At 38.2% G+C, this 12632-nt stretch overlaps 1 protein-coding gene across 1 annotated transcript in view; it reads right to left on the bottom strand.

Annotated features, from left to right (window-relative positions):
- Positions 1–12632, bottom strand: part of C4H3orf70 (chromosome 4 C3orf70 homolog) — a 57994-nt gene that overhangs the window by 27728 nt on the left and 17634 nt on the right. The gene's annotated exons all lie outside the window — the stretch shown is intronic.

Raw genomic sequence — 12632 nt, 5'->3', positions numbered from 1 at the left:
CACACACACACACACACAATGTCAAATATTTTAGTGCAAATTTAAGCTCTAATGTGACTTTGGAAATATAAATGCCGTAGATTTATGAAAAACAAGAATCTGAAAGGTTTATTTTGTATTGATATGCTTTCTATTAAAATACATCACTACTATTTTATGCTACGCATTGTTCTAATTGATTTCCAATCCTTATAAAGACTTTCATCAACTGCTATTTAGTGACTGAAAGGACTGATTTTGTAATCCAGGCTTAAGAACATCCCAAGATTAAGAGTTTGAGATATACATGACAGTTTTGACATAGCCCATAAGAAAACATCTAATAGAAATGGATCGAGTGTCCAAAGCAGCTAAACAAGCAGACGGGTCTGAGAAAGTCTTCTCTATGAACACGTGCATAAAACATAGTGATAAGATGCCCTCTCTTGTTAAAATTAAATTTATTATTATTATTATTATTAAAATTCACAAAACTGGACAAGTGTAAAAGAAATAATCAGTGTAAATATAAATAATCAAACTTCTCAAAGATCTGCACCCTTTATATTCCTGAAATTATTCAAGTATAAAACTGCACCAAGCTTTTCAGGACACCCTACAAATTAATTTCATTTTTTTATTTTTCAAAACATATGTGTGGACAATTCTTCAACATTAGCCCTTGCGAAACCTTGTGTTCCTATTTTCCCCTCTTTGTCCCACACCTTCCCCTATATGGCAAGTAATCCAATATATGTGAAACATGGTAGAAATATACTACCAATTAATTTCAAAAAGAAAACCATATATAAAGTTCATCGTTTCTCAGTAGAATTCACTTCCCTGTGTTTATTTATATCTGGAAATGTTTATTTACTTATGTTTGCTAAGTTCATAATTTTAAACCCACATACACAAGGAAATAAAAATTAAACATAACAAAGAATCTGCTATGAACAGTGCCAAAACAATTTTGCAAATACTATAGAGCAACTAAAACATACAAATAACAGATGTAAATGGAAAAGGAAATGGCAGAAGATATTTTGAGAGGTCTTTAAGTGAATAAAAACATGTTTAGAGAAATTAAGCAAGAATAAACACTGGTTTTTAAAAATAACCAGGAAAAAAATCACAACAATGAACAAAATCAGTGTTTCTAGAAAATGGGGGGAGGGGATCACAGGAGGAAGTGAAACCAGAATTAAAAGATGCTTTTAAAAAGGAATGAGAGAAAATAATTTTAATGACTAATTTGAAAAGTATAATAGAAAAAGCCAAAAAATCAACACAACAGCCAAAAGTGCAATTACAGGAGTTGAAAATAGAATTTCAGATAACTGAGCAATGGGAAAAACAAACTCAAAGAGTACTTGAAATGCTGAAAGTTTTGTCCCAGAAAAATGCATTTTGAAGAGATACAGACTTTGAAGTTAAAATGCAGCTATCAGAGGAGCAAGTACTGGCACATTAGAAATTTGGAAAAAATCAAAGAGTCTAAGTATGATATGTCATGAAATTGTTCAAGAAAAGTGTCTGGAATCATAAAAACAAGCTAAATTATACAAATAATAGTCAATGGTCTCCTACAAAGGTAGAACCCATTGTTCAACATGCCTAGATAAATCATAGCTAAACTTCGAAACTATAATGACACAAGGGAAATTCTGTGAGCCATGAGAAGAAAGAAATAACATACCAAAAAACATCAATTAGGACTACAGTGAACTCCTCAAGAAAGATAAGAGACAATGAGAGAAATATGACCATAACTGATATAAAATTGGGAAGCAAGTGCCATAAATGAAAAAAGAATAAACAGTGGAAAAGCACCTACTATGTGGGAGATACTAAGTGCTAAGTACTTTTTACTCATTTGAACCTCACAACAACCCTGAGACAATAGATCACATTTTTATCCTCATTCCATAGTTGAGAATAGTGGAGAAAACTGAGGCAAATAAAAGTTAAATGGCTTGCTCAGGATCATAGACCTAGTAAGTATGTGAGCTCAGATTTGAACTTAACCCTTCTTGATTCCAGACCCGATGTTCCATCCATTGCACCACTGTCTTGAAATGAAACCAAAATTATCTCCAGAGCAAAATTCCAAAAGCTATTGAAAACAAGAGATGCACACTAAAAAAGCATTTGCACTTTTGAACAAAAATATCTGTACTTCACAGAAGTCTGAACAACTGAGCCATCAAGCGAAAAAGATAAGTATGTAAAACAATTTATATTTTTCAAACCAAGATAAATCAGTTGCTCATAAAATGTTAGATTCTTCAATGAACCCTATGGCAAAAAATAATTAAATGTTTCAGAAGAGAAAAATAAAAGAGGAAAGAAAAAAATAAGAGGGGAAAAGCAATGAAGGAATTATCTTTGATGAAGGAAATGCCTAAGTTAAAAGAAAAAACTTATATGTACATAAGAATAAAAGAGAGGAATTTTGTATAACAGTTTTTGCTAAGTTTGAGTGAGAAAAAAATAACATTTCCTGTCCTTTCTGATAACTTTAAAAAAAAAAAAAAAGAATGACACAAGAAAAGAAAAGTCTAATCAATATTAGGCTGAATGTAAATAGACTAAACTCTCTCATAAAGTAAAAAACTGTACATAATGGATTAAAACCCAGAATGAGTGATATGTTACTTAAAAGTAGCACATAATCTAGGAGGCCCTCAAGAATTTTAAACTGAAGCATTTAAACTAGAGCAATGTTTTGATTCTACCAAGCTAGTCCTAAATCATGAAAAACAAAAACAAAAAAGCTTAGTGTCAGAAAAATACCTCAAAGAAAATTGAATTCAAACCAGAAGGTTTTAAGAGATACAAATAAGGAGGTTTATTATATTCAAAGGTTTTATCTAAAATGAGAATGTTTCCATTTAAATGCGCGCGCGCGCGCGCGCGCGCGCGCGCGTGTGTGTGTGTGTGTGTGTGTGTGTGTGTGTGTGTGTGCCTGGAAATCCTGTAGGAAAATTCGTAAAAAGAAAACCTTGTGGTTTCACAAAATGAAATAGCTAAAAAGTCATTAAGCCAGATATTTCGATATCCCAAAGTTAGAATATGATATGTTCAACTAAAATGGGGAGAATAGCAGAGAGTTGAATGGGGGCATTAAGGAAATTTTATCTAACAGGCATAATAAAGATGATTCAACCAAATGTTTAAAATACATTTTTAAACCCACATAGAACATACAGAAAAATTGATGAAGTGCTCGTGACAAAGAAAATAAAGGAAAATCATGAACTATTGAGATTTTATAAAAGCTATTCCCATTCCCTATATGAAATGAAGTTAACAGTAAATAATGGTGCAATATATAAATGCATATATGGTTCATCTTAAAAACTAAAAACGAGATTTATTAAACATTAGTGGAGCACTGAAGGAACCGATTTGACAGAATTACAGGGATTTTAGCCTTGGGTCCCCAACTAAGAGTATAAGAAAGGGCCATTTATTAACCTCTCCCTTTTCTTCTTGGTTGTACTTGGAACAGGATTTGACAGAATAATAATCCATGCAGCTGGAGCCAGGAATAAGTTATTTATCTTTTTTTTTGGAAGTTGGAAAGAGTTCTCAAACAACAGAGATAATCGTAGGGTGATGGATAGAGTCAACAGAATTATATTCAAATCTGGCCTTGGACTTTTACTAGCTATATAACTACATGTCTGCCTTAGTTTCCTTAAATGTAAAAGGGGTATGATAATAATAGAACCCACCTTGCAAGTTTGTTGTGAGGACCAAATGAAATAATAATTATAAAGTAGTTAACACACTACCTGGCACAGAAATAGGTGCTACATAAATGTTAATTATTATCACTATAATTTTCCCCATGGCAGCTAGGTAATGCCATAATGCACGAGGGTCCTGGGCTTGGAATCAGGAAGACTCATCTGCTTGACTCTTACTAACTGTGACTCTGGGCAAGTTTTTGATTGACATGGGAGACATTGGCAAAGGATTGCCCAGCATGGCATGCCCACGTCAAAGAGGGCACTGTGCTCTATGAGGAAAGCAGAATTGCAGTAGCTCCAAAGAAAGATGAGATGCTCCTATTTAGAGACATTTCCATTCCAAGTGTACAATTCCAAAAAAGCAAAATGGGCAAGTCATTAACTCTGATTAACACATTCCAGAAATCTCTTTGAATTATATGATGGGATTAGTAGTAGAAATACCTCTGGTGGTTGGAGAGCTGGGATTTGAATGGATACTAGCTCACCATAAGGTGGCCTTGGACAAAGTTCACTTCACCTGCCTAGACCTCAGTCTATCATCTATAAAATGGGCATCTCTTTTAGATGGCAAATGGATGGTCTCTGAAAGCCCCCACAGATCTAGAGCAATGATCCCATGCATAAATAAAACGGAAGTTAAATGAAGAGTTTTGACCACCATCCACCACTGACCATCTAAATTGACATGAATAACAGAGAACTGACTCAACAATTAAATGCCCCTAGTAAGCCAATGTCTTGTATTTTATGCATCTGAAAACATTACTTTGGGAAGAGGTTCATCAAAAGGAAAAACAAACAAACAAACAAGCAACCTCCTCAAAAAAAGAGTTAAGAACCCCTGAATCAGAACCCTGCTGATTTTAGAAATCATCCTTGGAGGCCACCTCGTCCAACCCCTCTCCCTGTACAGATAACCAGGAAGGCAGGTGACTTGTCCAAGATGACACAATTTACTAGCAGAGCTGCCACCTAAGAACCAAGAGCCTCAGAACCTTTCCACAGAAAAGAAAGAACAAGTGAATGGAGTGAGAAGTGGATCTTTCTGAAAAGAGCTCTGAAAAGATCTAGGGCAAGTTATTCAAAGTAAAAACAATTGGATTAAAGCATCACTTTCTTCAGGTTTGCTGATTCACCTGAGGCAAGTAGGTAAAATAATTGATATGCAGACTGAAAGTTCACAATAAATTCAACAAAAATTGGCAAACTTTCACTAGGCATCCAGCCTGGGGCTGGAGGTTACAGAGACAGGAATTAAATACCCTAGGGGAGCTTATGCGTTTGTTGTTGTTCAGTCCTTGTTTCTATCCAGTCTGGGGTCAATAGCCATGTCCTTCTACAGATGAGGAAACTGAGGCACAGGAGTAAATTACTTGCCTGGAATCACATAACTAGTAAGTGTCTAACATCAGATTTGAACTCATGAGGGAAAGGGACCCACATGCGTCAGAATGTTTGTGGCAGCCCTCTTTGTAGTGACCAGAAACTGGAAACTGAGTGGATGCCCATAATTGGAGAATGGCTGAATAAATTGTGGTATATGAATGTTATGGAGTATTATTGTTCTGTAAGAAATGACCAGCAGGATGATTTCAGAAAGGAGAGACTTACATGAATTGATGCTGAGGGAAATGAGCAGAACCAGGAGATCATTATACACTTCAACAGCAATATTATATGATGATCAGTTCTGATAGACATGGCCCTCTCCAACAGAGATGAGCCAAATCAATTCCATTTGTTCAATAATGAAGAGAAGCAGCTACACCCAGAGAAAGAACTCTGGGAAATGAGTGTGAATCACTACATAGCATTTCCACTCCCTCTGTTTTTGTTTATTTGCATTTTTGATTTCCTTCACAGGCTAATTGTACACTATTTCAAAGTCTGATTCTTCTTGTGCAGCAAAATAACTGTATGGATACGTATACATATATTGTATTTAACATATGTAACATGTATTGGTCAACCTGCCATCAGGGGGAAGGGGTGGGGGGAAGGAGGGGAAAAGTTGGAACAGAAGGCTTTGCAATTGTCAATGCTGTCAAATTACCCATGCAGATATCTTGTAAATAAAAAGCTATAATAATTTAAAAAAAAAAAAGATTTGAACTCATAAAGAGGAGTCTTTGTGACCACATTGCACCACCTCACTGGCCCTTACATTCCATTAGGGTACAACAATCTGTACTCTTGTAAGTAAACCCAGCAACGGCCAGTCTGAAATCATGAAAATCTGAGTTCAAATCCAGCCTCAGACACTTGCAAACTGTGTGATCCTGGGCAAGTTGCTTAACTGCTACCTACCTCAGTTTCTTCCTCTGTAAACTGGGGATAATCATAGCACCTGTCTCTCAGCACTATGGGAATATTATTTATTTTACAAACTTCAAAATGCTTTAGAAACATCACTGCTGTTGTTATACAGGGTTTTCTCATTTTAAGATGATCACTCACTCTTAAATCCTTTCCAATCTGGCATCCACCCTCATCAGTCAGTCTACACCTCTCACTGCACTTTGGTCTCTGTATTTCCAGCATTTAGCACACCGCCTGCTTCTGTAGCAGATGTTTAATAGATGTCGGTTGGTTGACTGGCCTTTTGAAAATGTGTGCTAAAGTTCCAGTTGTTTTCCTTCATTCTTGAAAAGGACCAAAATGACATCATTATGTTGGGGTCAAAGGCCAGGGTGTCCAACTGTGGCTGATCAAACCAAGCAGTGCCCGGAAGGCTCTACCACAGATTGGGCACAAACAGTCCATATGAACACACATTAAAGTTCCACATAATAGGGAATGTTTCAGAAAGAAGCCTCTTTTTCTGTTCTTTGTAGACAGAAAAATTCAGCATTGAAGTCTATCAAGTTGATAGCAGTAAAAAAAATAAAATAAAATAAATAAATAATTTTCCCCTAAAGAGAAAGACAAAAACAGAGATAAAGAGACAGATGGACAGAAAGACAGAAAAAGACAGAAATAAAGCCTCATTGATGGAATACTGGGAAAGTTCTTCAGTCATCATTAATAAGAATTTATGTGCCAAGTGCTAGGAACAAAGAGGAAGTTGGTGGCTGCCTTCAAAGAGCTCACAGTCATAATGAGTCAACTTGCAAACAATTAAGAAGAAGGAGAATACACACAGGATAAATTGGGAAGGTGCTAAGATTAAGGAGGGCTGGAGGAGGTTTCTTGCAGAAGATGGGTTCTTGGCTGAGGCTTGCAGAAAATCAGAAGGGGGAAGGAAGGAGAGAGAACGTTCTAAACCTGATGGATAGCCTATGAAAGAGGCAGTGTCATTGGACCACAGAATATGTGGAGACGACTAAGATCTAAGAGGACCCAAAAGGAGAGAAAGTCTAGGTTAAAAAGCCAATCAGATTCTATCTCTGCCCCGGGAAGTGATAAGGAGCTACTGGAGTGCCCTTGGGACCATAGAGTAGGTGGAGACAAGTGAGATCTAAGAAGATCCCAAAAGGAGGGAAGGTCTAGGTTAAAAAGCCAATTGGATGGGGGCAGCTAGGGGGCGCAGTGGATAGAGCCCCAGCCCTGAATTCAGGAGGACCTGAGTTCAAATCTAGTCTCAGACACTTAACACTTCCTAGCTGTGTGACCCTGGGCAAGTCACTTAACCCCAGCCTCAAAAAAAGATAAAAAATAAATAAAATAATAAAATAAAAAGCCAATCAGATTTTATCTTGCCCCCAGAGGTGATAAGGAGCCACTGGAGTTCACTAAGTGTTATGGCGCAATCCTTAGGAACATTGGACAATGTCAAAACTGACCAAGAACCAAGTGAAAGCATCATCCCCAGGAGGTTTTCCTTATACACAAATTAGCCAACTCATGGCTCTGAATTCTCCCATTCTCAGGCGTCAATGCAGAAGGAGGAATTTTGTTCTATTCCTAGATTTCCATCCCCACAAAACCCGGATGTACTGACCTTCTGCAACAGGGCCTGCGCCTTTGAGTGGAGAGCAGGCTGTCTAGTGGGAATTGATGCCATAAGGTATGAGCTAAGTCCACCCCGAGATGAGCAGATTAGCGAGTAAGTGGGCTCCACATTAGGACTGAGCACAAGAGAGGAACACCCACATATATTTTGGCTTTGGGATGAGCTCAAAGTGAGCAGCTAAAATAGCTGCCTCCTCCGGTGTGCCTGGAGAAATGAAATCGAATCCCTCAATTAAGGCTCTGTGACACAACCACAAAGTACACACCCTGCTTTTTCCTGCCCTGAAAGGAGATGCTCGGGCAGCCAGACTCGTGAATTGTAACTTCTTGGAGAGCCAAGACCAGGGAGAAGCAGGTGGAAGAAAACTGACTTCTCCAAGTGCAAAAGGAAAATAGAGAAGGTTTCTTAATGGTTGAACCCTCCAACAATGGCGAATCGTTTTAGGGGCCTCCATTACTCAACCAGACTAAATTAATTTCTATTATCACATTGAAGAAGTTATAAATTACAATTCCATGATCATCATGGGAGACCGAAAAAATTCTAGAGTTAGAGGGAGGTTCAGATTCCACCTCCGACACTATTAGGCAAGTCACCCTCTTGGGGACTTAGTTTCCTTATACGTAAAACAAGAAGGTTAGATTAAATGGACTCCGAAGTTCTGCCCAGTTTTATAATCCTATGATCTCCTTCAAATTTGGCTACAAATGTGTTCTTGACAAAGACTATCTAGTCTTTTGGGGAACAACTTTAACCAAATAAAATGAGACTAGTGATTTTCAATGGGGTTGAGGCAATCGGGGTTAAATGATTTAGGATCACACAGCTAGTTAGTGTCTGAGCTCAAATTTGAACTCCTGATTCCAGGGCCAATGCTCTATCCACTGTGTCACGTAGCTTCCTCAAGGATACCATTTTTGAGTGTGGTGTTTCATCTAAGAACCTTCTAATCCAACAAGCATTGATTAGGTTCCTACTGTATACAAGATACTGTGTTTGGATGTTCAAGTTCTGAGATAGCTTCTAGAAGGCAAACCTAGAAGGAAAGTTATAATTCTCTTACAAATGATATTTTATGTCCACAGTCCCTATGGGTCTTCCATTGGATAGAAGAGATTGAGGAATAAACTTGACACAATTTGGTTGTACTTTCTAACCATGGCAGCAAAAATGAAATACTGTAATCTAGACATGACTTTATAGGTGGAAGGAATTCTTAGGATGGAAAGTTTCTCCATTGATGAAGATTGCAAATTATCTGTAATTTATAGTCTTAGAATAATCGGTAGAACTTTGAGGCTACATGATTTGGCCATGGTTGGTCAGTTAATAATATGGGTAAGATTTGGAAACCCTAAAACTGGAGATACAAAACAAAATAAAGATGAAATACAGTAAATACTGTAACCTAGACATGACTTTATAGGTGGAAGGAATCCTTAGGATGGAAAGTCTCTCCATTGATGAAGATTGCAAATTATCTATAATTTATAGTCTTAGAATAATCGGTAGAACTTTGAGGCTACATGATTTGGCCATGGTTGGTCAGTTAATAATATGGGTAAGATTTGGAAACCCTAAAACTGGAGATACAAAACAAAATAAAGATGAAATACAGTAAATACTGTAACCTAGACATGACTTTATAGGTGGAAGGAATCCTTAGGATGGAAAGTCTCTCCACTGATGAAGATTGCAAATTATCTGTAATTTATAGTCTTAGAATAATCGGTAGAACTTTGAGGATACATGATTTGGCCATGGTTGCTCAGTTGGAGATCCTAAAACTGGAGATACAAAACAAAATAAAGATCCCTGCCCTCCAAGAGCTTATGTTCTGCTGGGGATGGAGAGATTCAGCATCTAATCAGACATGTACATACACATTTGAGAAGTGAGTCTTAAGCAAATCTCTCTCAGAATCTAAAATGAGAGGATTGAATTCTGAAATCCCTTCTAGCTTAATCCAGAGGGATCAAGAAGAGGCTTCCCTTAGGAGACAGGCCGGAGCCGAGGCTTAAAGAAGTCCAGTGGTCAGAGATCCATAGGGGAGCCGGTGTGGAGGGGTCAGTCTACACATACAAGAGGGAACTGGAAGTCTTTAATAGTAAGTACACCAGTTTGGCTGGAGCACAGAGTGTGTGAAGGAGAGTAATAAGAAAAATCCCTAGAAAGGTAGGCTGGAGCCAGCCTAAATGCCAAGCAGAAGAGATAATTTAAGCTGTGCCCTTTAAAACAACGGAACTTTTTTGATTAACCAGTTTTTATGGGGATGCTTGCTAAAATGTGTTGTCTAATTACCTGTATTAAATAAAGTTTACAGCATCTCATCTGAGCTCTCCTTAGCAACTCAGAGGCATCCTTCTCAACAGCGACGAGCCACTCAATTACAAAGCCATCGAGCACAGCGCTGCTCTCAAGGACTTTGGAACTACCCTGGGCCTGCTCACTCCTCTCCTAAATGGCCCCAGAATGCCGTGCTTCTCCTTGCTCCCTATGTGCTTTCACTTTTTTTCCCCCTTCTGTCTCCTCCTTTGCTGTCAAGCTGTCACTTCTCCAGCTAGAAGCTCCTCAGCTATTTCGGTGCCTGAATCTCCATCCTTGATTTCCAACCTGCTCTTTCATTTTCTGCTTCTAATTTGCTATGGAGTGGGAAACCTCATTACCAAATTTGTTAAAATTATGTGGAAAATCAGAATTAATAATGAGGGAGGGTCGGGGGAGAAGGAGAGGAGTAGGAGGGGAGTATTTTTCCTTTGGCATAAAAGATATGGGTTTTAGTGCATGGGCTTCTTTGCAACTACCCCAGCATTGGGGGGCTTTTTAAAGTGTATTTTCACATGTTTAGTCTCATTCCAGATGGCAGAGGTTACCATCCATCCATCCATCAATCCAAAAATATTTGGTAAGCAGCTTCTATGTCCCAGAGACTGTGCTAAGCAACGGGGATAGACAGAAATGAACTTTAGATATTATTGTAGATACTTTATCACATTAAAGAGAGTGAAATATATTAAAATTTAATTACACATGTAGCAGCCCTCTTTGTAGTGGCTAGAAACTGGAAACTGAATGGATGCCCATTAATGGCTCAATAAGTTCTGGTATATGAATATTATGTTCTGTAAGAAATGACCAACAGGAGGATTTCAGAAAGGCCTGGAGAGACTGACAGGAACTGATGCTGAGGGAAATGAGCAGGACCAGGAGATCATTATATACTTCAACAGCAATACTACATGATCATCAATTCTGATGGACGTAGCCCTCTTCAACCATGAGGTGAACCAAATCAGTTTCATTTGTTCAATAATGAATAGAACCAGCTACACCTAGTGAAAGAATTCTGGGAGATGACTAGGAACCATTACATAGGATTCCCAATCCCTCTATTTTTGTCCCCCTACATTTTCATTTCCTTCTCAGGTTAATTGTACATTATTTCAAAGTCTTCTTCTGCAGCAAAATAACTGTTTGGACATGTATACATATATTGGATTTAACATATACTTTAACATATTTAACATGTATTGGTCTACCTGCCATCTGGGGGAGAGGATGGGGGAAGGAGGGAAAAAGTTGGAACAGAAGGCTTTGCAAGGGTCAATGCTGGAAAATTACCCACACATCTATCTGGTAAATAAAAATTATGATAAAAAATTATACATGTATTCTGCCCCACCTCCTTTCTGTCCCTTATCTTCCATAACAACTGAAATAAGGCTTCTCATAAGGAGGCAACTCATAAGGGCATTTATTTAGATTTGAAAGGGATCTCAGAGGCTATCTAATCCAATCTCTTCATTTACAGATGAGGAAACTGAGGTCTAGAAAGGCCTACTTGTGACAAGGAAAAAAGCTGTTCCTCAAACCAGGACCTAAACTCTTAACTCAGCACTCTCCAGCAATGTTGGATGAAAATAAAGCCAACAGGGAGGAAGAGAACCAGAGGCGGCTTTGTCCCCATGGCACCACAGCTCAGAAAGGAGGGAGAAATCGTGTCCAGTTTTGTTTTGGGTGCAGTGCCCAAGAACAGCTAGGGAGATTGCTTTTTCCCCAGGAATTACCTGGTAATTGGGGTATCCTGGAGACATGACCTGAATGAACACACCCTCTTCTGCACTGCTGGTGATCTATAAATATTTTTAATGATAATCTTACATGGAGAGGGTATAGGTGAGATGGCTAGAAAACTCTACTTGGAACAAGGAAGATCCACGTTCAACCTTCCCTCTAGCACATTCTGGTTGCGTAACTTAATTGCTCATTGGCTCCAAGATAAGATGCAAAGTGGGTGCTAATCTACACTGAGCTAGAGCTCCTCCAATAAAATCACAGATTTGATCCTTTTTCCCTCCCCCTTTTTCACAAAATTAAAATTCTCTATTATACAAGAACACTAACCTTCGAATCAGTAAACAAGTTTGACCAAGGCCCATAAAGGTCTTCATACTTGCCCCAAATCACACAGGAGGCAAGTTGCAATGCCAGGATTTGAAGCAGATCTCCTAGTTTCAAATGTATCACTCTTTTCTTTGCACCTCTTATCTAGAGCTGGAAGAAGGGATCTTTGAAGACATCCCACGCAATTTCATTTTACAGAGGAGGAAACTGAGATCTACTCATAAATAAAGGTCACAAAATGCATCTGAAGCAGCATTTGAATCCAGAGACTTCAAAGGTTGTCATTGTTTGGTATTCTATCCTCTCCCTACTTCCCTCAAAAAGAGTGATGGGGAGGAAAGTTGTTTATAAAATATGAAGTGTCATGTGCCACTGAGATTTAGGGAAGATTCTCATCTATATTGCTAAATACCAGGAGAGTCTTTTGTCCAAAGTACAGGATGGCCAGTGAGAAGAAAGTGGCTTTTAAAGAAAAGCACCGTAAAAGCTTGTTTACCCTAGAATTTGGTCCTTGATCCCTTTATTCTCTCTCTCTC

The sequence above is a fragment of the Sminthopsis crassicaudata genome, chromosome 4, assembly GCF_048593235.1.
Source record: "Sminthopsis crassicaudata isolate SCR6 chromosome 4, ASM4859323v1, whole genome shotgun sequence".
Classification (NCBI taxonomy): Eukaryota; Metazoa; Chordata; class Mammalia; order Dasyuromorphia; family Dasyuridae; genus Sminthopsis; species Sminthopsis crassicaudata.
The sequence above is the reverse complement of the archived record's forward strand: the minus strand, read 5'-3'. Positions and strand labels throughout refer to the sequence as shown.